Source organism: Schistocerca serialis, chromosome 1, assembly GCF_023864345.2.
Source record: "Schistocerca serialis cubense isolate TAMUIC-IGC-003099 chromosome 1, iqSchSeri2.2, whole genome shotgun sequence".
Lineage (NCBI taxonomy): Eukaryota > Metazoa > Arthropoda > Insecta > Orthoptera > Acrididae > Schistocerca > Schistocerca serialis.
In genome coordinates, this window is record NC_064638.1 from 485389024 (window position 1) to 485414230 (window position 25207).

General features: G+C 39.4%; 1 pseudogene; it reads right to left on the reverse strand.

Moving 5' to 3' along the window:
- Window positions 1-3230: 3230 nt before the first annotated feature.
- LOC126419811 (5S ribosomal RNA) lies at window positions 3231-3348 on the reverse strand (annotated as a pseudogene).
- Window positions 3349-25207: the final 21859 nt, after the last annotated feature.

The following is a 25207-nucleotide window of genomic DNA, read 5'->3' on the forward strand; positions in this document are numbered from 1 at the left end:
GAATATAGTACCTCTGTGGAATCTTGACACGTAAAGAACGAATGCACCCTCACGGCCTGTGTTCAAAATGACCACAACAGCGTCAGTACAAGCTGGTAGTTTACTGTGCAACGACTGCTGCAGACGTTTTGGTATTTCAGCAGAAACTGCAGCGCAGGCAGCAGTAGTAGGCCGTTTCGTATCATCTGTAATTGTTTGAAAGAGTTGACGTCTATTGGGATATCTTTCGGGGTACACAGTACACGAATGAACGGCATGTTTCCTTTATTCACCATAATCCATGAGCATGTCCGTTTTTCTTTTTTTCGCACTGGGAAATATGATCTTCTAAGCACGTCTTAATACATCCACAATCCCACAGTGACAGAACCGTCGCAATGCAATTAGTGTATGCTCAACACAATGTAAACAAACATAACTGCGTCGTCTAGCATCTAAGCAATAGGATGGAAGAAACAGCTGTTGGTGTTTACAATGTTCACAGTACGATAGCTCGCAAACTACTCGCACTAGCTCCCTGCAACAAACACCATTCTCATTTACGCTACTTTTAGGATTTCTCTGCCAAGAGGCATTGTCCCATTTAAAATATATATAACTGTTGTAAAAAACTGCACTTTCGTGAACGTTTTTGAACTGGCTGTAAAAACGCGTCCTTGCCCAAAATTCAGTTTTGCGAAAACAGCGTATCGATAGTGTTTACCATGTCTGAAATGCTTGCGGTGCAAGTGTTTGGTGGCTCGCCCTGCATATTACGTATATATCAATACATAATTAAAAATATATGGTGTTTTTCCGTCCGAATTAGAGTATCGTGTGAAAATTAGAAGTAAATCGGCCAAGGACTTTTCGAGATTTTTGGTAACAACGTTAAGCAACGTCTTGTCTTTATACAGTAGTATAATGCAGTGTCAGCTACGGTTTTCGTAAATGGAACTGAATGCTGACTTCTAGCCTGTAAAATGGCGCTGAGGAAAGCTATTTCGAATGCGATTACTTACCCATGTTTAAGTGGACAGCTGCTGTGGAAACAACTACACAACCTACAGACGTGATACGACGACACAACCTGAAACGACAGTCCCCTTGGCGATGATTACGCCGCAATAGCCGAGTCCAGCCGCCTTTACCTCTCAATCTGAACACGTTTCTCCGACATTTTTGCGAAAAGTTTCAACGTCGAAATTAATAAATATCGTATCACTGTACTGGTCTGTTCTAGAGCTTTCGATTGTCGTTAAAAAGTATATTGTCACGTTAAAAAAAATCACGTTTTCTTCAATAACTCGGTTGATACAAGAATTAACAACTAAATTATGCGTCTCTGTGGATACTATGGTTTGCCGAAAACCACGTTTCGGCTTCCTCAATCGTTCAGAGAGGCTATATAATTCGTTGAATCAGTTTCCTGATGCTGAAAGACAGCTACAGTGTTTCGGCGATACTCCCAATGCCAATAAAAGTAATGATTTATTCGGCAGGAAACCGATTGAGCTTATAAACTCGAATTTGAAACGACGAAAAACTTTTTCATAATATCATTTCCTTTTGAAACTAAGAAGAGGGAAGTAATGGTAGTCTTTCAGATTGTAACGCAGATCTTTTTAGGGAGTTTTGTACAGCTTCAGATTACAAAAGTTATCTGACATGGAACCGTTAACCAGTCTCTTAGTGTAAGGCAGATCCTAAGCTCCATTCAAAATAACGAGTATGTACATGAATAATACTATATGACCCCAATTAGAAGTTCGTTATATCCACAATTACCATCAAGGCGCACCGGGATGACCCCACAGTCAGCGAGGCATTAACCCGTGGGCTCATTTTACTTTCTGGATGAGAAGTGTAACTCAAAAATTTATGAAATTCAAAGTTGCAATTTTGTGATTTAGCTGCATGTCTTTTTGTCTCCTATTCCAGCTAGTGTTTCCGCTGCAGAGATGAGTTAGTTTGATAACGTTTCCCAAATACCACGCCAGATACGCTAAACTACCTTCGTCAACGCACGGGCCTCACGTTTGACTTGCAGAGAAGGTGTCCGCCATTAGGAAATGTTCGGGCGTATTATGTAGCACCCACAGCTCGGCAGGCAGATTTCGTTTCGAAAGTGAGGAAGGAAAGGTCAAGGCCGATTTCACATTGTCTAAGAAAGAAACTCAAAAGTAATAAATCACTTTCTCCGGACCTTGCTGATCAATCAACCATTCAAAGGCGGATGATAAAGTTTGTAGCATTCGGGTGCTCTGAACTGTGGCGCATCTGCGCAAAGAATTTTTCTTTCCTCTGGAAATATACGTGGTTCCCCATTAAACGTTGTTGTAATGAAGTGTAGCGAATACTATTTGCTTTTAGAGATAAATGGCGATGTCTATAACATATATGAGTATCACAATAACTTATTAAACTGGCCTAAACTAAAGTGGTGTAACAATTCACTTCTTAAAAAGATAAAAAAAGGTCTCAGTATAGGAATTCAGGGATATAAAATCTTACATTTCAATTTACACAGAAACGGCATTCCACTCGTATAACTTAAGCCAAGTCCGTTTCTCCGACCAGCTCGTGTTTCAGGAACTACTAACTTCCTGTTTAAACAAAATTGCACCCGAATGATGAAGCCTTTGGGATCTGGTCTGATGTAGGGAAACATGTAAATCTGGGCACCACTCCCTAAGCGGTTATAGCAGATTCTGCAGAGTAGCGGCCAGGAATTGTGAACGGTGACACTTGTTGATAGAAGAGGACAATAAACGCCTGGAACCTTTCCTTGAAGTAGCGTAGATGAAGCACCGGGTATTGTGCGGACTGGCGTTCGTTCTGGATAGCAAACGTTTGGCAGGTATGTGAAATCGTTTTATTTTGGTTACTTTAAAATAATTTTACAATGATCTGCGGGAAGCAGAATCCTAAGCAACTTTCAGAAGCGTGTCTTGAGTCATGACCTCCGTTATTTACATGTGATTGACGCCGTCTTGCTTAGGTGGGAATGATGCAAATATGTGCCCCCATTTAAAAATTTAACTCCTTCCGAACTGGCCACGGAAGGCCCAATGATACAGACCGGCCGCCGTGTCATCCTCAGCCCACAGGCGTCCCCGGATACGGATATGAAGGTGCATGTGGTCAGCACACCGCTCTCCCGGCCGAATGTCAGTTTACGAGACCGGAGTCACTACTTCTCAATCAAGTAGCTCCTCAATTTGCCTCACAAGGGCTGAGTGCACCTCGCTTGCCAGCAGCGGTTGGCAGACCGGATGGTCACCCATCCGAGTGCTAGCCCACCCCGACAGCGCTTAACTTCGGTGATCTGACGGGAACCGGTGTTACCACTGCGACAAGGCCGTTGACGCCCCCACATAAAGGTGACGGTAATTATTCCTTCTTTCCTCTTAAACAACATATAACATCTTGATAATTTTTATGGCAAACGTCTACTCGGATTTCGATTAATTTGATAACCGTAACTAACATAGTAATAAATGTATCTAAATCTTGTGTTTCAGATTCTACTAATAATGATTTTTTTCTGGTTGTTGCAGAATGCCGAGAATGAAGAAACGTTAGGAATGCAATAACCAGAAGAATCAATGGGATAAACCTCTGCTGCTATGTACTACAGCAGCTGTGAAAGCCAAACGGGCTTACATGTAAGGTGCTGCAAGAACGTTCGGAGTACAACGTAAGAATTGAGAAATTTCTTAAACTCGATAAAACCCCGAAGCAAGTGGTTCAAGTGGCAAGTCTTGAAACAAAACATTTTTTAAATGTAAAGCTCGATTAGCTATTAGTTTCTTACCCCTTGTGTGTGACGGAGCAGAAAATTCTTTGGTTGTACTTTGTCATACCTGAGAATGACACATTTACTTGCCCAGAGAAATAGCTCGACAACCCGTTTCAAGGGAGGAGAAGCAGGAAGAGCTCGAGCTGATCTTTTTCTTCGGAGATACAAGGATCAGCTGTCAATTTGCAATCCTTGTCGAGCATTATATGCTAGAGCCTTGGGTTTCTTTGTTCTACTGGCAGACGCTTTCAACAAACACTCATATCCAGCAGACCGAGTGTACAACATGGATGAGATAGGCTTGCCTATTGTCCAGAGCATAATTCCTAAAGTGACAGGGATGAAAGGGGAGCAAATAAACTGCAGCCGTAACGTCCGCAGAGAGAGGAGCTACAATCACAGTTATAGCATGAATGGGAAGGTAGGGTCTTTATGTCCCGCCAGTGGTAATTCTTCCCAGAACCAGCAATATCCAAGCTCTGATGAGAGAATACCCTGCTTGTGCAGTTGATAGAGTCCGTCGTTCAGGAAGGGTTCAAAACAATTTTTTCATCGAATGATTCGTTCATTTAATTGAGAAGACATGCCCTAAGGCTGTTTCCTCAACTTGGGTGGTCATTGTAGCCAAAATCGTAATCGAGATGTCACTTACTTGGCCAGAATATACCACGTGACTATCATCTCACTTCCTCCTCATTGCACCCACGAACTGCAGCCTCTAGATAAGACGTTCATGGAGCCTCTGAAAACGTACTACAGCGATGCAGTGAGAGTATGGTTGCATCAGAATGGATGTCCTCTCACATTCTTCGTCTTTGCAGAGGTTTTCGGCCAAGTCCATCTTCGTGCCCAAACGGCCGAGGAAACATAAACGGGTTCGAACAAAACGTGTTATATTCTATGAACCTCTACCTCTTCACCAACTCTGCCTTTATAGCAGTTTAATTGCTTGCAAGAAAAACTTGTTCTGCAGTAGAAAACAATGTTTATGAATCTTATGCTCTACTATACGCTTTTCCTGGACCATCGACATCATCTGATTTTGCTTCAACTTATCCTAATATACAAGGACATCAGGCTCTAGCTATGCCAATTGATGAGGTTGCTGAAACACTGCAAATGTTCTCCGAGGATATAAAATGTAGTCTCTTGTCTCCAACATTAAAAAGATAACCTCCACTATGGGGCACAAAGCAGCAAACACCAGCCTCATCACTGGAACTCCATATAAAAATCAGTTGATCAAGTCACTTGTCAAATGTGACATCAAGAAGAGGTCGTTTAGTTGTCCCGGGAAAGGCCAGCCAGGGAGCAGAGGTGGGCGAACCGAAGACTTCCAAAAAAAGAAAAATTCATCTTACGAACTCAGCAGATTCCTGTGAAACTGCTCTTGTGGACGGCGATGAATGACCTGGATATTATTAACGGGTACACATCAGACTCGTGTAATGCATCTTGTATCTTTTCTCGTGAAAGGTTCTCTCAAGGCACTCGGGAAAAGTGTGGGTTAAATGACTGCGTTATGTGCCAAATGTGGAAACACTTAGACTGCGCTGAGGCTGAAAGGGCTACTAGCGATTTCTGTAAACAGTTTTTGGTTTGATGTTCATTTAAGAAAGATTTGAATAAATTTTCATTAAATAATACAAAACTCTGGGCTAGTCTACAAAGAGCAACTTGTGCATTTCAGGAAAATATGCAAGTTTCTATTTGTAGTCTTTATCTACCGTTTGGTATTGTTTTACGCAGTTCTATTAAAATATTATAAACATATTTTTGATCTTTTTTTGAGGAGAGGAGAGCAAATTTATATCCCGTTTTTAGTGCTTTAACACAAATTTTTCTTTTAGATATGCTTTTCGTGAAATTCATTTTGAATAAAATAACGTTTGGTCCCCTATAATTTTTTTACAGTTGTTAATGATGGTAAAAAATATAAGATGTTTCCAAAAGAAATTACTGCACCTTTCAGTCAAAAACAAAAGACGGTGCCTGTATATACACTTTCTCCTCTATTACTACAGCGCTTGCCACCGAAATAGGAAGTGAAAAGTTAGAAGCGGGAGGCTTTGCATGAAAGACGTAGAGAAACATAACATGGGTCAGTCCAAGCAAGACAGTGTGAAGATGAAGATCCCAATCGATAGACAGGGCTCTCAGAGACCGATTACAGTAAGGAATTTATGTCTGTATTATTCATATGCCGCAAAATATGCAGTATACACCTTCTCTACAGTCCCTTCATGATGTCACAATTTTCTTTTTCAGCAGTTAGATAATAGTTATTGATAAAGGTGCCAGAATTTTCCAGCTGTTAACTGAATAAACTTTCATTAGTTAGAGAGGGAAAAAACAATTACAGTAAACACTCAGCAGTATCTGTAACTGATATATGGAATAGTAAAAGAAAACATCCTTGAATTATCTGGATGGATCACATTTTTCTTCCCTTTTTGTGTAAGAAATAAAATAAGTGGAGCCCACAATACGAAAGCTGAATTGCTATCTGTGCCATGCGCAGACTACATACTATCGTAAGAACAAATCAAGAACACGTTTCAACGTTCTGTAGACAATGATACCATTAGAGTCGAAAATGCTATAAGAATAAGTGGATCAGTTAATTTGATGATGGAGATGTGTGCCGTTTGCTTCACCTTAGCACTTCAATACCGATGTTGTCGCTGCGAATGCTGGTGTTGAAGAAATTTTCATCATCTACAATTGTGTATCACGGGACTGTGCGTCAGCAGCCAGAGTTAAGTTCCAGCGCTCTTCGCAGTGTCTCATTGACTGAGGAAAATTACCCAGAGCGAAACAAATAAGGGAAGCTTTTCCGACTTAAGCGACTGAACTCCTACACGGCTTCTCAGCCACTAACAATGATCAACTTTGTCTACTGCTCCCGCTAGAAGAAATGATAGCAGTTGTGTACCGTCAATGACAGTTGGAATTGTCAGCGATTGCTTGCATTTATCAGTGGGATCTGTTTGTGACGTCTAGCTTTTGTTTGCTTAGGATATTTCTGTCTTTTGGCCCGAGTAATAAAGCGTAGATGTCAAAAGAATGGAGCAAAATTCCGTCGATTGTTATCATGCAAAGGTGACGTCCGCGAACAGAGCGAGTTTCTACTGATGGGTCTGACAGAAATCAAAGAAGTGATATCTTATTGTTCTTAAATAGTTTTTTTTTTTCAGACGGAATTTAGTTTAAAAAACTTGTGCACGACACCAGAATGTGAAGCATAGAATACCTTTTTTGGCCGGCGTTAATGTACTTAGTCGAACATTATTTCTTACTGTCCTACGAGTACGGTGACCGAAATCACCAGGAGGCACAATAATTCATTAAATGCATGAGCAGTGCATCAGTCACCTCTTCTTTCTTTCACTGGAAAGTCTCTCTTTGCTTCACGCAGCCTTTTTGTCCCGCAAATCGTGTTAAGTGATTTACTGCTCTTGCGGGCCTTCGGACAAGTTATTTTTATTTCCCGTCACCTTTCCTTGAGCACCGTCTCATATTTATTATTTATTGGTCAATGTTCCACTGTCTAGTCAATCAACAATACCGATAATAGCGAAAATCTTCTTTTATGCTGTATTTAATTAAAAAAGAAAATAGACTCATAACGTGTGAGCTCAAAATTATGAAAATTTCACCAATGACTTCACAATTTTGTTGACACATCGTGAGGGAGAAAAAAGAAATCGACAAATTTTGAAACTTCACGATAATGTGGAAGATTGTTCGTGAGTAGCAATGTAAATGAGTGAAACTTCGGCTGTTTCTTTTCAATTCAACAAGAAAAACTTATATTCACTCATAATGTTTCAGACAGAGAGACACAGGATTTATTCTTCGATCCGCCGGGTGTACAGTAATACAGCTTCACAATTGTTATGTTGCCATATTATGGAAATATAAGCTTTTTTAAAAAAGAATGGGGGAAACAAGCCTCACTGACCTGTTTAAGCGATCTCCATGTCCGAATAAATCACGTGAAGAGTTCAGTGAAACTGCAGAAATCTACATCAGGATGTCTGTACGAGCATTTATAACATGAATACTTGTTTTTCCATGTTAACCACAGCGTTAGACAGTCTCTATGGTCACGTTCAGAGTCAACACTGACAAGTGACTGGTGAAACTATCGACGCCAACATTCAATCGTATTAGATAAACTCGGCAATAAATACCAGTTATATTTCTGGAGCTCTCACGGTGTAATGTGGGACGATTTAGAATTGCAATATTGCTTTCTAATTTCGACAGTCGCCTTGATAGCCGTACGCGATGAGGCGCCTTCCGGCACTTGAAGAGGCTAGCCTCACCCAGGTCGTAGCTCTCCGCTTTGTGGATTAACGTCGACTCAAGCGCCGCCCAACCTAGATGTGGATTTTAGGTGGTTTTCCACATCCCATTATGTGAATACTCGGCTGGGACTCGCGTCTCTCCTTTGATACATGTTACACAAACATGTAGAAAACATGAAATGAATTCGTAATTGCGAATAAGGTCAACCATCAGCTATAGAAAGGGATGACGACAATGACAATTTGTGCCAGATCGGGCAAGCGACTTTCAAGTGCAACATCTGCCCTTTACAGGAATAAGCATAATGACGTACAAGTAGAGGTCTTGCTGCATGGTTGACGACATATGGGAGGTTGGGTCTGGCCGTGAGTCATGAATGGATAGCCATAAGGTGGACATACTTGTATCATAATCAGAATAACACAGGCACAGCAATATAGCATTTAGAAGACGTTCTCACCCTTACAGAAATGATTAACTCTAGATGCAGACAGATGGGGTAGACAAATTCCGTCCTGGGAGGTGTATAAGAGACTGATGACCTTAGGTATTTAGTCTCTTCATACCATTAATCAGCAGCGGCTGTTTCAAGAGGAGTTTTATTGTTTCCACAGTAGTTTACAGTTGTTAAGAGAAATTTTTAATGTCTACCAAGAATACTGTTTTATGAGAAAACGTTCATCATTTCTTTAAACTTAATTATTCTTTCGAAACTGACCATGAGTGAGAAATGTGGGAGCTGTTATAGATTAGTAAGTAGAGGGATTTGTTGCCAATCTTGTAGGAAATATTTGCACTGAGGGGGGGGGGGGATGCAGTGGGGAGACTGTTGGGAGAACAGAAGAGGCTCTCTCCTGGAATTGCAGAGTATGCAGTAGGAACATTTTGATTGGGGAACAGGAAAGGAAAATCTGTGCCCTCCAGGCACAGTTGGAGGAAGCAGGGAAGGAACTCATAAGGATCAAGGGAGACAGGGGGGAGGAGGGTGGTTGGGAACTGGCAGCTGCTAGGAGGATAGGAAGAAAGAGAATGCGATCTGACAGCTTTATCATCAACACCAAAAACAGGTATCTACCACTGCCAGAGTTGAGAAGAGCCTCAGGTAGAACGAGGAACAGGAAATCTGCAGCACACTTTAACTGAGGCCAAGAAGCCTACGAATGTACAAAGTGTTAGGAAGAAGAGAGTGCTGCTACTAGGTAGTAGCCATCAGCGAGGTGTAGGCCCTCAGTTACAGGAAAGTTTAGGGGCAGCTTACCAGGCCACCAGTATCTTCGAGCCAAATGCAGGGTTAAGTCATGTGATAGAGGACCTAGCGTCTTTATATAAGGACTTCACAAAAGAGGACCATGTAGTGATAGTGGGTGGGGTGGGAAACATTTTGGACATGGATGGGACATATGGCATAGGTGGTTACCTGGACAACATAGCTTCCCTGACTCGTGGCACCAACGTACACTTTGTTGAGATGCTCCAGCTTCATGATCGACCACACCTTGATGGAGCTGTCAGGTGAATAAATGTGGGGTTAGGGATGGCTCTGCGGACAGCCAACTTTGATCATGTTTCTCTGGTGCTCATGAGGACTTTTAAGAGATGGGGTTTCACTAGGCATGGCCTACACCTAAGCAGGACTAGGAAGGGAAGATTGGTACAGCTGATTCAAGAAAGTAGTGGGGGTTGGATCTCGGGCCACACATGGTCAAATACCTGTTGTCATAGGTAGGAAAAGTAGGTCTTTTTTAGGATAAACCCAGACAATAGGTTCCCCTGCCTAAAGAGTATCTCCAGCAGTTTAAAAAATACTGAAATAATCAGTCACAAGACAGATTTTAACACTTCAAATATCACACATACCAGATGTCACAAAGAAAAATAAACCATTGGAAAGAGTAATGTGCAGCATTTCACAGACTTAAGAATCCTCCATCAAAACATGCAATCAATAAAAAATAAAATACAACTACTAGAAGTTGAGCTCCAATCTGCGAACCGCACAGTAGTTTGTATTACTGAGCAATGGTGTAGAGACACAGAAATCCAACATGTAATATTAACATTGTATGAAAGGGCAAAATCTCACTACAGAACTACTTCATTTATATCAGAAAAGGAACACAGTTCAAATCAAGACATGACCTCAGTATAGTAAGTAAAGACAAGTACTTTGAAATATCAGCTATTGAATATCACCAAGAAAGTGATCATTTTGTGTGTGTATAGATCTCCCAGTAGTAGTGTGGACACTTTTTTCAATACGTTAACAGAAGTTCTAGATAAAGTCTCAAGTACAAAGATCAACATAATTCTGTGTGGGGATATTAACATCAACACTAATATCATAAATGAATCCAGCAGCACCTTCATCACATCCTTCAAAGTTTTATCATGTCCCTATTGGTCAATATTGCAACAAGGGTTACTACAATGACTGCATCAGTAATTGACCATTGGCCACAAATATGGACAGGGAAAAATGTGATGTAGCTGTAAAAAATCTCGGACTCTCAGACTGTCTCTGCCAAATAACACCAGTAAAATCAGGCATCGAATCATTCCCTAAACTACAAGCTGACAAATGACACCTATCAGAAATCAAAATAAAAGATTTTTCAAAAGAACTAGAAAAAGAAAGCTGGAATGTAGTGTATAAGGAAATCAATGTGAATATGAAATTCTCTAAATTCTCCACATTGTTTAAATTGAACTTTGAAAAGGCATTTCCAAAAGTATGCATGTCTGTATCAAAATCTCACAAAAACAGATGGATAACAGCAGGTATTAAGAAGTCCTCTCAAATACTTAAATACCTCAGTTCCATGAAAAAGATTCACAATGATCCAGAATTCTTAAATTTCTATCATAGATACAAAAAATCTATAGGAAGGTGCTGATTGGTACAAAAAAGTCATTTAATGACAAAATAATATATAATGCAGAGAATAAAAGCAAAGCAGTTTGGGATGTTATAAAAAAGGAAATGGGGAGAGGCAAACTAACACAGAATAACATACTGCTAAGTGATGGGGATAAGGTAATACATGATCCACAACATTTAACAAACTATGTAAACGCGGATTTTTCAAATATTACAAAGAGGTTATAGCAAAAATTCTCCCAAACAGATATAACACCTGTAAATGATGTTGCACTAAATGTCATGATGTTACTTCCAACCACAGAGAATGAAGTCAATAAAACTGTTCAAAAACTAAAAAATAAAAAGTCAGTAGGCTTAAATGAAGTACCAATGTGTGTACTGAAACAATGCATAGGGATTACATAAGGCCCTTTAACAAATATAATGAATGAATCCCTCACATCAGGGACATTTCCAGAGTAGTTAAAACAGGCATGAGCTGTGTCTTTGCTTAAGAAAGGTAATGCAGAAGCCGTAGAAAATTACTGGCCCATTTCCCTGCTGTCAGCGTTCTCAAAAAAAAAAAAAAAAAAAAAATAGAAGCAATTATGAAAGACAGATTAATGAATTACCTGAATAAATACAATCTTTTAAGCAAACCACAGTCTGGTTTCCGAAGTGGCAGAATTCACAAAAGTTGTACTTGATGCTCTTGATAAAGATGAGTGTGTCACAGCTATATTTTTGGATCTTTCTAAGGCATTTGATACAGTCGACCACAAAATTCTATTAAATAAATTAGAAACATTAGGAATAAGAGGGTTAGCTAATGACTGGTTTCGATCATACCTAGCAGATAGTGTACAAAAGGTAGAGATAACACATACTTCAAATAGATCTAAACATTTAGTAAAACACTTATCAGAACCAAAATACATTGATATAGGGGTTGCGTAAGGTAGCATGTTAGGACCAATCCTATTTCTGATATACATCAATGATTTTCCCAGTATTGTTACTCATGGTGAAAAAATTCTCTTCACTGATGACAGCAATATTATAGTCACTGAGAAAACAAGAGAACTCCTTGCCGAGAAAACAAATGAAACTCTAAAGGATGTTTATGATTCATCAATAAGCAATAAAGTGACATTGAACATGAAGAAAACAAATGCCATGAATTTCAGTTTGAAGAGGAAAAATTACAATGTTAAATTAAATCTAGATGGTACCTCTATAGACTGTCTACCAAATGCAAAATTTCTAGGAATGATGATTGATTCTCAGTTGAAGTGATGTGAACACACACTGGTACTTGCAAACGGAATGTCATCAGCATGTTATGCCTTTAGAATCCTATCATCAGTGTGTAACATGCAGGGTCTTTTAGTTACATATTATTCATATATACACTCAGTTTGTCATCAGCATGCTATGTCCTTAGAATCCTATCATCAGTGTGTAACATGCAGTGTCTCTTCATCTAAATCTACATGACTACTCTGCAATTCACGTTTAATTGCTTGGCAGAGGGTTCATCGAACCACAATCATACTATCTCTCTACCATTCCACTCCCGAACAGCGGCGAATTCCAACGGATTTCTTTTGGAACTCATGTGGATCACCTCACACTTTTCGTTAATTAGCGTCAACTGCCACTTGCCACACCATACAGCAATCTTTTCTAAATCGCTTTGCAACTGATACTGGTCTTCGGATGACCTTACTAGACGGTAAATTACAGCATCATCTGCGAACAACCTAAGAGAACTGCTCAGATTGTCACCCAGGTCATTTATATAGATCAGGAACAGCAGGGGTCCCAGGACTTCCCTGGGGAACACCTGATATCACTTCAGTTTTACCCTATGATTTGCCGTCTATTACTACGAACTGCGACTTTCCTGACAGGAAATCACGAATCCAGTCGCACTACTGAGACGATACCCCATAGGCCCACAGCTTGATTAGAAGTCGCTTGTGAGGAACGGTGTCAAAAGCTTTCCGGAAATCCAAAAATACGGAATCAACCTGAGATTCCCTGTCGATAGCGGCCATTACTTCGTGCGAATAAAGAGCTAGCTGCGTTGCACAAGAACGATGTCTTCTGAAACCATGCTGATTACGTATCAATAGACCGTTCCCTTCGAGTTGATTCATAATGTTTGAATACAGTATATGCTCCAAAACCCTACTGCAAACCGACGTCAATGATATAGGTCTGTAGTTCGATGGATTACTCCTACTACCCTTCTTAAACACTGGTGCGACCTGCGCAGTTTTCCAATCTGTAGGTATAGATCTATCGGTGAGCGAGCGGTTGTATATGATTGCTAAGTAGGGAGCTATTGTATCAGCGTAATCTGAAAGGAACCTATTCGGTATACAATCTGGACCTGAAGACTTGCACGTATCATCTACTTCTAAGAAACTCATGCTAGCAGCTGTTCGTGTTTCAAATTCTGGAATATTCCATTCGTCTTCCCTGGTGAAGGAATTTCGGAAAACTACGTTCAATAACTCCGCTTTAGCGGCACAGTCGTCGGTAACAGTACCATCGGCACTGCGCAGCGAAGGTATTGACTGCGTCTTGCCGCTTGTGTACTTTACATACGACCAGAATTTCTTCGGATTTCCTACCAAATTTCGAGACAATGTTTCGTTGTGGAACCTATGAAAGGCATCTCGCATTGAAGTTCGTGCCAAATTTCGCGTGTCTGTAAATTTTAACCAATCTTCGGGATTTCGCGTTCTTCTGAGCTTCGCATGCTTTTTCCGTTGCCTCTGCAACAGCGTTCGGACCTGTTTTGTGTACCACGGGGGATTAGTTCCATCTCTTACCAATTTATGAGGTATGATTCTCTCAATTGCTGTTGCTACTATATCGTTGAATTTGAGCCACATCTCGTCTACATTTGCATAGTCAGTTTGGAAGGAATGGAGATTGTCTCTTAGGAAGGCTTCTAGTGACACTTTACCCGCTTTTTTAAATAAAATTATTTTGCGTTTGTTTCTGGTGGATTTGGAAGAAACGGTATTGAGCACAGCTACAACGACCTTGTGATCTCTAATCCCTGTATCAGTCACGATGCTCTCTATTAGCTCTGGATTGTTTGTGGCTAAGAGGTCAAGTGTGTTTACGCAACCATTTACAATTCGCGTGGGTTCGTGGACTAACTGCTCGAAATAATTTTCGGAGAAAGCATTTAGGACAATTTCGGAAGATGTTTTCTGCCTACCGCCGGTTTTGAACAAGTATTTTTGCCAACATATCGAGGGAAGGTTGAAGTCCCCACCAACTATAACCGTATGAGTGGGGTATTTATTTGTTACGAGACTCAAATTTTCTCTGAACTGTTCAGCAACCATCATCGGAGTCTGGGGGTAGGTGGAAGGACCCAATTATTAACTTAGTTCGGCTGTTAGGTATAACCTCCACCCATACCAATTCGCACGGAGTATCTACTTCGACTTCATTACAAGATGAACCACTACTGACAGACACAAACACTCCACCACCAATTCTGCCTAATCTGTCTTTCCTGAACACCGTCTCTTAGTTACATATTATTCATATATACACTCAGTTCTTAGCTATGGCATTCTTTTTTGGGGAACAAACGCACAAAATATGAACACAATTTTCAAAGTCCAGAAAAGAACCGTAACAATAATAACAAAAAATACTAGTCGAGCTCATTGTGTAGATCTGTTCAAAACACTGGAGATTTTAACTGCTCCATGTGAATACCTTTCCCAGTCAGTTGTAGACATCAAAAATAACATTGATAATTACTGCACAAACAGTTCTGTCCATGACCTTGCAACAAGAGGTAGACTCAACTTACATTTACAAAAAAAAAAAAAAAAAAAAAAAAAAAAACCATAAAACTCAAAACAGCATTTTCTGCCAAGGAATAAAACTCTACAATAAATTGCCAAAAGAGATAAAAGAAATTGCAAAAATACACTTATTTAAAAAGGCAGCTAAAAAGTACCTGTTATGCAATACATTTTATACATTGAACGATTACTCAGACAAAACAGAGTAGGGGTTTGCTAAAAAAATGTTATACAAATAAATAATAATAATTATTATTATTATAAAACATCCAACATTCCACATAACACATTCACTTTATGTTTGTTTCCTGGTATTTTCCTTTCTAGAAATACTTATTCTTAAGCTATGCATAGCACAGTACTAACACCTCTTCCTCTATCTGAGCTCAACATCTCACTCATTACAGAGGGACGCTGACTCAGTTTTTCAGAATAGCAAATGGGAAGTTGTGGTACAGAAAATGGCCCAGAGATCACCAGTGTGTGTGTGTGTGTGTGTGTGTGTGTGTGTGTGTGTGTGTGTGTGTGTGTGTGTAGTGAGTAAAGTGTTATGAAACAATGTGTGTATAGTGTATGCTGTGACTGATAGTGAGATATGAGTGAACAGTGTGGCATTACATTATTTAATAAGTTATTTATAAAAAAAGTATTGTATACCGGGAGTAAATCTAATAATTGTTTCTAACTAGAAGTCTGTAAACATATGTATATATGAATTAGCTTATTTTAAGTTGGTCTAAGCTTGTAAATACTTTGACATGTCCTATATCTTTGTAAAAAGAGATCTACGAATGAATAAAACTACTACTACTACTAGTACTACTAAGAAGCTTCAAGACGCTTAACATTGTATTTTTTTGAAGGATAGTTTTATTACTTCTTAAGAAGAATTTTACGTGTTCTCAAGACGAGTGTTTAGTTTCTTCGAGATGATATTCATTACCGTTATATTTCTTTCTTCAGAAGAGGCTTGTTTACAGAATATTTGGCTTAGGTAGCGTGGACAGAGCATTTGGTCAATTTCCGAGAAAATCTTTAGTTGTTGTTGCAGTCTTCAGTCCAGAGATTTGTTTGATGCAGCTCTCCATGCTACGCTATCCTGTGCAAGCTTCTTCATTTCCCAGTACCTACTGCAACCTACATGCTTCTGAATCTGCTTAGTGTATTCGTCCCTCAGTCTCCCTCTACGAGTTTTACCCTCCACACTTCCCCGCAATACTAAACTGGTGATCCCTCGATGCCTCAGAACGTGTCCTATCAACCTACCCCTTCTTCTAGTCATGTTGTGCCACAAAGTCCTCTTCTCCCCAATTCTGTTGATTGCCTCCTTATTAGTTACATGATCTACTCATCTAATGTTCAGGATTCTTCTGTAGCACCATATTTGGAAAGCTTCTATTCTCTTTTTGCCTAAACTATTTATCGACCATGTTTCACATCCATACATAGCTACACTCCATACAAATATTATCAGAAAAGACTTCCTGACACTCAAATCTATACTCGATGTTAATAAATTTCTCTTCTTCAGAAACGCTTTCCTTGCCATTGCAATCCTACATTTTATATCCTCTCTACTTCGACCGTCATCAGTTATTTTGCTCCCCAAATAGCAAAACTTGTCTACTACTTTATGTGTCTCATTTCCTAATCTAATTCCCTCAGCATCACTTCATTTAATTCGACGATATTCCATTATTCTCGTTTTGCTTTTATTGATGTTCATTTTATATCCTCCTTTCAACACACTGTCCATTCCGTTCAACTGCTCTTCCAGGTCCTTTGCTGTCTCTGACAGAATTACAATGCCATCGGCAAACCTCAAAATTTTTATTTCTTCTCCATTGATTTTAATTCCTACTCCGAACTTTTCTTTCGTTTCCTTTACTGCTTGCTCAATATACAGATTGAATAACATCGGGGATAGGCTACACCCCTTCTAAACCACTGCTTCCTTTTCATGCCCCTCGACTCTTATAACCGTCATCTGGTTTCTGTAAAAACTGTAAATAGCCTTTCGTTCTCCGTATTTGACCCCTGCCACCTTCAGAATTTAAAAAAGGAGAGTATTGCTGTCGACATTATCAAAAGCTTTCTACAAATGGAGGAAACGTAGGTTTGGCTTTCCTTAATCTATCTTCTAAGATAAGTCATAGGGTCAGTATTGCCTCATGTGTCCCAAAATTTCTACAGAATCCAAACTGATCTTCCCCAAGGTCAGCTTCTACCAGTTTCTCCATTCGTTTGTAAAGAATTCGTGCTAGTATTTTGGAGCTATGACTTATTAAACCGATAGTTCATTAATTTCGACACCTGTCAACACCTGCTTTCTTTGGTATTTTAATTACTATATTCTTCTTGAAGTCTGGGGTCATTTCGCCTGTCTCATACATCTTGCTCACGAGATGGTAGAGTTTTGTCAGGGCTGTCTCTCCCAATCTAAACCATACAGAGGGAGTAAAGGGTATAAGTGCAGATACTTTCATATATGACATCTTAATATGTACGCACATCAGTGTGTTGATTGTTTTTTCTCATCATCGAGCGGTCACAGTCTTCCCTCAAACGCGTCATGAACTTCATGACCTGATGTTTTCTACATGGTTGTAACTGCACCACGAAGTGGACTCTGCCTATGTATAAAACTATCCATTTTGCATCCACGTTTCCAAATTTCAGTACTTGACCAGCTGCAGAGGGAAAATAAGCAATAGAGCTTGCTTTTGCCACATGGACTTAGGAGAACAAAAAAACCTAAAAACAAACAAATTGTAATGGCTATAATTATTAGTCTGCAAACGTCGTAAACATTGATGTAATTTCGTCCAGTACACCATCATCAGTCCCAATAGAAATATCTGCACTTATACCCATTACATCCTGTATAAACACGCACCAGTATACATGAAAAGTGAGGTTCAAGTGCTCTGATAATAATTCAGATAATTGTAGTAATAACAGTCACTCAAATTATAAAGTTTTCACTGTAATTCATAATATATGAAGCATTCTCTCGGGAAGTGAAATACCAGTGGTACTTGGTAAGTTCATATAGTAATTCTTAAATGAAATTCAGTTCACAAAGAATTACATACTGTCAAAAAGTTCATGTGAAGAATTGAAAGAGCTATCCAAAGGATAAAGTTTTAGTTGTTTTTTAATTTATTCAGATTCAGGGCGACTGAATTGACATGAACTGGAAGTTTGTTGTAAATCTTTATGCTTGAATAATAGACTCCCTTCTGTAACACGATGAAATATTTTTATATCTCTGTGACGATAATTTTTACTTCTTGTATCATGATCATGATATACACTCTTTATCTTGTAAATTGTACTAGTCACGTTGACAAAATACATAAGTGAATGATATGTTTTCATGGTCTAATAGTTTTGACGACCCGAGAAACGGTGCGAAACTGGATTACATTCACAATTTACACCTCAATCTCATCAGTTGACTTACGTGATGTGACTAGCCGATACTCTTCTCCGGATATTCAGCTACGATGATCTCCCAAAACCTTCTTCTCTGAAGATTTTCGCTGGTTATAAGAATTAATTAGCCTCTCTATTTTGAAATAATTGGGTACTCATAGAATACTTTCAGTTCAATCATAATATATTTTCAACTTTCACAGACAACAACTTCTGCAAGTCAACTTAGTCATCAAACATTAGACTCTATTAAATATATTTATAACAACATTGGTCTAACAACCAAATGATTTATGGACATCACATACATCTTGCCTCGTACAGCGCTAAGACATGAAGTAAGACAAAAGACTTTAATCAATTGTTCGTTTGTTTTAACAATAATCACATTCATTAACACAGCAAAGAATAGCCTACAGTTATTCTGTATTCTTTCAGACAGCGTCTGTGGCGCTAACGGCAAACACTTGTCGTCGTCAGTGGACCGCCACTCTTACAATCTTCTCATAACAAACTTCCAACCTGCACACAGAAACAGGTGGCGCAGTAGATACGCTTTCACTCTCCCACTTATATTTAAAATATCGTGTGTTCGAGACGGTAGATAGACGAGTGATTCTAGAATTAACGCGGAAATGCTTGAAGCACTACATATTCCTCCCCTCAGCTCGAACACGCGATATTTTATACATAATCATCATGTACATTAATATCACGTAGGATAACACTTCATTTCTCAACAATACATTTTCTATTAATAATCGTAAATACTCTTGTTCTTATTGTCTGGTCATTCCTTTTTCCCATTTCACTACAGCTATGAAACGTGAACCTTTCAATCCATGTTAGAGTTAGCTCTTTCAAAATTTGAAATCGGGAGGACCCAAACTGCTTTGTTTTCTGCTCTTTTTCCAGTGGTAAATTCCAGGTGTGCATGACTCATGAGCAATCTACTGTCTGTTCCTACTTGCTGTACTACTTTTTCTAAGTATGTATTTTTTTATTGTTTGGAGGAAATCTGGGTAAAATAAAAGTTCTTTTTCTTTTACACTAATAAACATAAAACGTAATAAGACTGGTGATGCATAGAATGCATACTTACCAGACTAATTCCTATAAAACCTGTGACTTTTGTCACGATACTGTCTTTTTCCGCTTTAGGAATAGTACCTGTACATCACATATAGGTTGACCCTATGAGTGCACTCTCTCCTTCTGTTTCAGTAGGTACGCCACTCTTAATTCCTACTCTCCTATGGTACAGGTCAATCCTGTTCTTGGTGCCCCTGTCCGCACAGTATAGGTTAACATTTCTTAGGTCTGCCTACCTGCCTTTTATATTCAATAAATGCTGGGTGCGCCCCCCTTATCCTTCCTGAGTAAGCTTCATGGTTCATTGCCCTAGTATACATCTTTATGTACACTATCATTAAATAATCTCTAGTAAAGTTACACATCTATTTTACACCTCAACTCCACTTTCTAATACTCCATTTAATACCCTTGAGTCCTCTTCCACTTCTCACTTCTGCCATATAAGCAGATACTACGTCTACACATATTGTTTGACTCATAAGAGATGCAAAGTCTACCTGCATTAACCAACTCTTAGTATATACTATGTATACACATATTGTTCAACTCATAGTAAATGCTATGCCTACCTGTATTAACCAACTCTTAGTAGATACTATGTCTACACATAATGATCAAGTCCCGCTTCTCTATAACTCACCAGAGTATTAGCTACCCTGACTTTTCTCAAACAGTTATCTCGATTAACTCAGCTCTCCTACTACTGTCTCTTTAAGCGCATGGGATGATTGCTATCCTTCTTTCTTTATATACCTGTCCATATATATAAGAAGAGACGAAAAAAAGGGGAACGATGTAGAACCGTAACTTATAAAAGCGATGTAATGTGTGCATCTACCCAGATGTACATACTCGTATATCTTAATTCCCCTACATCCCTTCGCGGTTCTGACATCGCTTCAGTTTTCTACTTTGTAATCTACATGTTTGTTTTTAAGTGTATCTTTGTGTGTATGTTGATGTGTGTTTGTGAAGCCTGATTCTTTGGCCTACTTATATGAAATAAGTTGTAAGTTATTGGAAACCACGGAAATCGAGAAGGACTTCTGCAATAGAAGTAGTTGAATATGGAAAGAGGGAAAGATAGATAGGTACTCAAATGAGAAGTAAGAAAGGAAAAAGTAGAAATGGTTGCTAAGATCCAAGAATAAGACAGGGAACCCTTCCCACCACCCTTCCCCAGGATCCCTACCTCGCCAATACTAGAGTGAGAAGCCGGAGGAGGTATGGTGTTAAATCGTCTCCTACAGAACGGACATTCTCACCTTCACCCTTGACGTCCCCAAAGAAAATCTTAGCAAAACCTATGGGACGGCAAATGGTGAAGAATCAGTCACACTTGTTTGCGAGGGTCGTTTGGAAGGTGTGGTGTATGTTCTGTGTTAGCACTGATTTGTCTGTTGGTGGAAATCATGCTTTAATCTACAGTACCCACCCTATCCAAAACTAGTACAAGCCCTCCTCTTTACCTCAAATTCATAAAAGGTATAAAATATTCTATATCAAATAAAAAAATTATACACTACAATCAAATAGTTGTTTAGTTATTCAGTTTATACTATATTTTATACACACACAAAATACTCTGTTCAGTTTATGTCATCCTGATATCACTCTGTTTGAATATTACCATATTATTTTTCCATTAATACTATATTCCATTCGTCTCATTTCATGTTTAGAGATAACTGTTTTTCCATGATTCTCTTATGTCTATTATTTTTCTGTCATATCCAGCTTTCTATACGCCAAAATTATAGGATAGTTTAGGAATTCATTAATAGATAACAGAATAGTTAAAGATTTGAAGAGAATTCGGTGTAGGAAAACTAATTTTGAAGAAACACCGAAAACAGCTCGGGATACGGCGGTCGTCACTCCGCCTGTTAACTCAGAATGTTAACGTCCCTGGGTGGGTAAAGGTGACTCCGCCCGGATACCATGGATCTGATATTAACTTCACTTGAACAAGTGAAAACCAGTACTTCTCGTTAAATTTTGTGTGAAAGTCTCCCCACGGCAAAACAGTCACCACTTTTCTAGGTAACACAACATGAGGTAAAGTTATTCTATTTTCTGCTCTATCCTGGATAAATTTGAATACTTTCCACAAGTCGCCTATAACTTTGCTGGTATTATTAAGTTTGGAAGAATCAATATTCGAAATGTTTCCAGAAATTACTCTCGTGGCAACTCCTTGATCTATCATCTCTTCTACCTTTTCCTCCAGATTACTAATATTTATTATGTCTAAAGTGGCTAGTTCCTCTTTAAAATTCCTTTACACATTATCAACTGGAGTGTTAACGCCTGCAATTTGCGATTGGACTATAGGAATTAGCTTGTCCTTCTTCTCAACACTTTCCTTTAAAGTGTGTAATCTTAGCTTTACAGCATCAAATGTAACATTACATACACTCTGAAATGATCCTAATTTTTCACTAAATTCAGATTCTACATTATTATATTTGTCTTCAATATCAAATTCTAGCTTCTTTGTCAAATTCTGAAATTTCTTACTCTGTGTCTGCTTAAAGTCAGTGGACAACTGGTTTACATGAATGTTTAGAGAACTCGTTAATTCTTTCTCTAAATCTACTTTCAGATTTTCTACTTTATGGTTTAGAGTGTCAAATTCATTCCTTGGTAAACCTATATTTGTTGCTTCCCCCTTTAGGACTTAATTTTGTTTATTTATACCAAACTTATTTCTTTTCGTAGTGTTTCATTTAGTTACTTACATAAAGAAGCCCCCTGGTCGTCTATTTTATTATTTAATTGAGTACTCACTGTATCCAATTTAAGACTTAGTTCCTGTCTTAAAGCCGCTGAATCTGCACGCTGGGCTTTAATTAAATTCACTACTTCAGACTAGTCTGGCACCTCCTTACTACTCTAATAGCCGTAGCTTGTTCTGAAATTTCTCCTAGTTGCTGTTCTTAATCCATAACTTTAGAGGTTTTAGACCTTGTGAGCACTAAAAAGAATTCTACTCTACTTATAATGACTACAATAATACAGTCTTTCACAAGTACCTTCAACCTTATACTCAAACAATTATCGTTTTACGCTCACCCAGTGTAGAGTTCTGGGCTGCGTCGGTGAACAGATGTGTATTCAGCTCCTGTGAACAGCACCGTCGATGGCGGCGTCAAATGTTGGTTTCAGCGTCGGCATCGACGAGCGGATGTGGAGTCAGCACTGGTGAGCAGCAACTGGTGTCGGCGTCGTCGGATGTAATACTGGTTACTGCGTCGGCGTCAGTCGCGATGTGTGTGAGAGCTGTGTACTCTCCACGCCAAATCTTCTTAGTCGAAGTACTCTCAGCGTAACTCTTCTAAGTCTAAAATGTTGAAGTCCCTTCTCCCTTCCTTTGACGTTATTACTTTCTTAAATCTTTTACTGTGTTGCATTTGCAACTTTCTTCCATTTGGTTCCTTGGACTCAATCCAATTACTCGAAACAGTTCTCTTATCTTGTAATGCCTGGTTGCTATGGCAACTCAAAATATCTTCTTCCCGTTTCCATCCTAAAATTCCCATTTTCTTCGAGTCCTGACACGGTCGCCAAGATCTAACAGTTTTGACGACACGAGAAGGGGTGAGAAAATGGATTACATTCACAAATCACACCTCACTCTCATCAGTTGACTTACGTGATGTGACTAGCTGATCCTCTTCTCTGGATATTCAGCTACGACGATCTGCCAGAAGCTTCTTCTCTGAAGATTTTCGCTAGTTGTAGGAATTAATTAGACTCTCCATTTTGAAATAATTGGGTACTCGTAGAATACTTTCAATTCACTCATAATATATTTTCAACTTTCATAGACAACAACTTCTGCAAGTCAACTTAGTCATCAAATATTAGACTCTATTAAACATATTTATAATAACATTCGTCTAACAACCAAACGATTTATGGACATCACATACGTCTTGCCTCGTACAGCGCTAAGACATGAAGTAAGATAAAAGTCTAAAATCAATTGTTCGTTTATCTTATCACAATAATCACATTCACTAACACGGCAAAGAATAGCCTACAATTACTCTTTGTTCTTTCACACAGCGTCTGGGCGCCAGAGGTAAACACTTATCGTCGTCAGTGGACCGCCACTCTTACAGTCTTCTCATAACAAACTTCCAACCTGCACACAGAAGCAGGTGGGGCAGTAGATACGCTTTCACTCAACCACTTATATTTAAAATATCGTGTGTTCGAGACGGTAGAAGGACGAGTGTTTCTAGAATTTACGCGGAAATTCTCGAAGTACTACAATGGGATGGTGAGGATCTCCAGTACTTTGGAAAAAAAATTCTGCGAGAGCTTCTGCACTCTACCGCTTAGTTCTGAAGGCACTCTTCTGTGAGATAAGGACTTTACTTGCTTCCACAGAATATGTTGGCTTTGTCGCAAGTGACTGGGAAGATCCAAGGATTGCTGCTCTGATTGTTCCAGGTCACAAATAAGTGCAATCGAGTGCATGGCAAATGCTGGCAAATTCAGTCTTTTACAGAGATCAAGGATGTGAACTATGGTCTGGAAGATTCATCTTTCGTGTTTTTGTCACCACATATTATTTCAGCGTCTTCCAGAATCTGGCTAATTTAGTCCTGCGCTGATTTTTGTAGAAGTTTCATGGTTTCGGCCATAAGTCCTTTACAACCAATTTGATCAGTTGCTGTCCAAAAGTGGCTGACGAAAACATTGGCAACTATTTCTGTTTCAGCTCCATTTATCGCGCTGCCATAATGACACAGATCCTCTAAACTTTTGCCTGTTTCTCTTTGTACCACCTTCCAAATTGTTTTTATTTTGTTACTTGAACTGTCAGTTTCGCATGTAAGGAACATGCTCTTAGATTTTTTCAACACATTCTTTAGGATTTCACAGTATAATATGTAATGTTCTCTATCCTGAGATTTGTTAGATTCGCTGAGTGAACTTCTGGTATTGGGCGCCTTGGAGGTTGAATGCCGGCCAGAGGAGACGGACTTGAATAACGATTAGGAGGCACCTCGGCTCCGCAGCGATGTGCACGGTAAGAGCGTGGCCATGTCTCCATGAGAATACGGTGGCCAATAGTGTTCCATGCAACCAGTATATCGGCAGTCGCCCAGCGCACAGCTGGTCAGTTCAGTGCTAGCGCTCGATATTGTCTAATCATTTCGCTGTACTAGAACTGCTTGATAACTAGTCTGCTTGTCATCTGATTACTCTCTTTGTTCATGTATAGGATTTGTCTTGCCGATGCTCTTGCCATTGTTGTCATCGTTGTGGCAAAGGCTTCGCTTAGCACCTCATTGCCGTATAGGCTGTTTGTGCTTGTCTGTTGTCGTACCCAAATCTCTCTTGCGCGTTTCGCTCGGCTGCCTTTCGTGTAGGCTGTTTTCCGCAGGCGACTTTCCAGCCTAGCGGCTAATTCCATTTCTCCAATTCTTCCGGAGATTCCACGAGCGAACTGATATCCAGCTACCCGAGGATTAAGCAGTGGCGACGAGGGAATAGGGAGTTATTTCGTTGCACGGACGCTTAACTGGTACGACTGCTGCAGCAACGGCAGCAGTTAACACAGCAGGTCCAGTGAGACTTCCTACAAAAATAACTTCAGCTGCAGATGACAGGCTTCAGTTTCACCTTTCATTGACACTAAGGAGGATTGTGACACATACTTGCATCATCTGAAACATTATTTCACTGAGTTTCAGGTCACGGATGATTCACTGCAGCGATCGTTATTTTTGTCTTGGGCATCGCCAGACATGTTCTTTCTTCTCTGAAAGCTGTCCCCGTTATCAAACCCTTTCGCACTCCACTTTCAGGAGGTGTGCATTATGTTGAGTAATTCTATTCTCAGAGACACTATGTGGT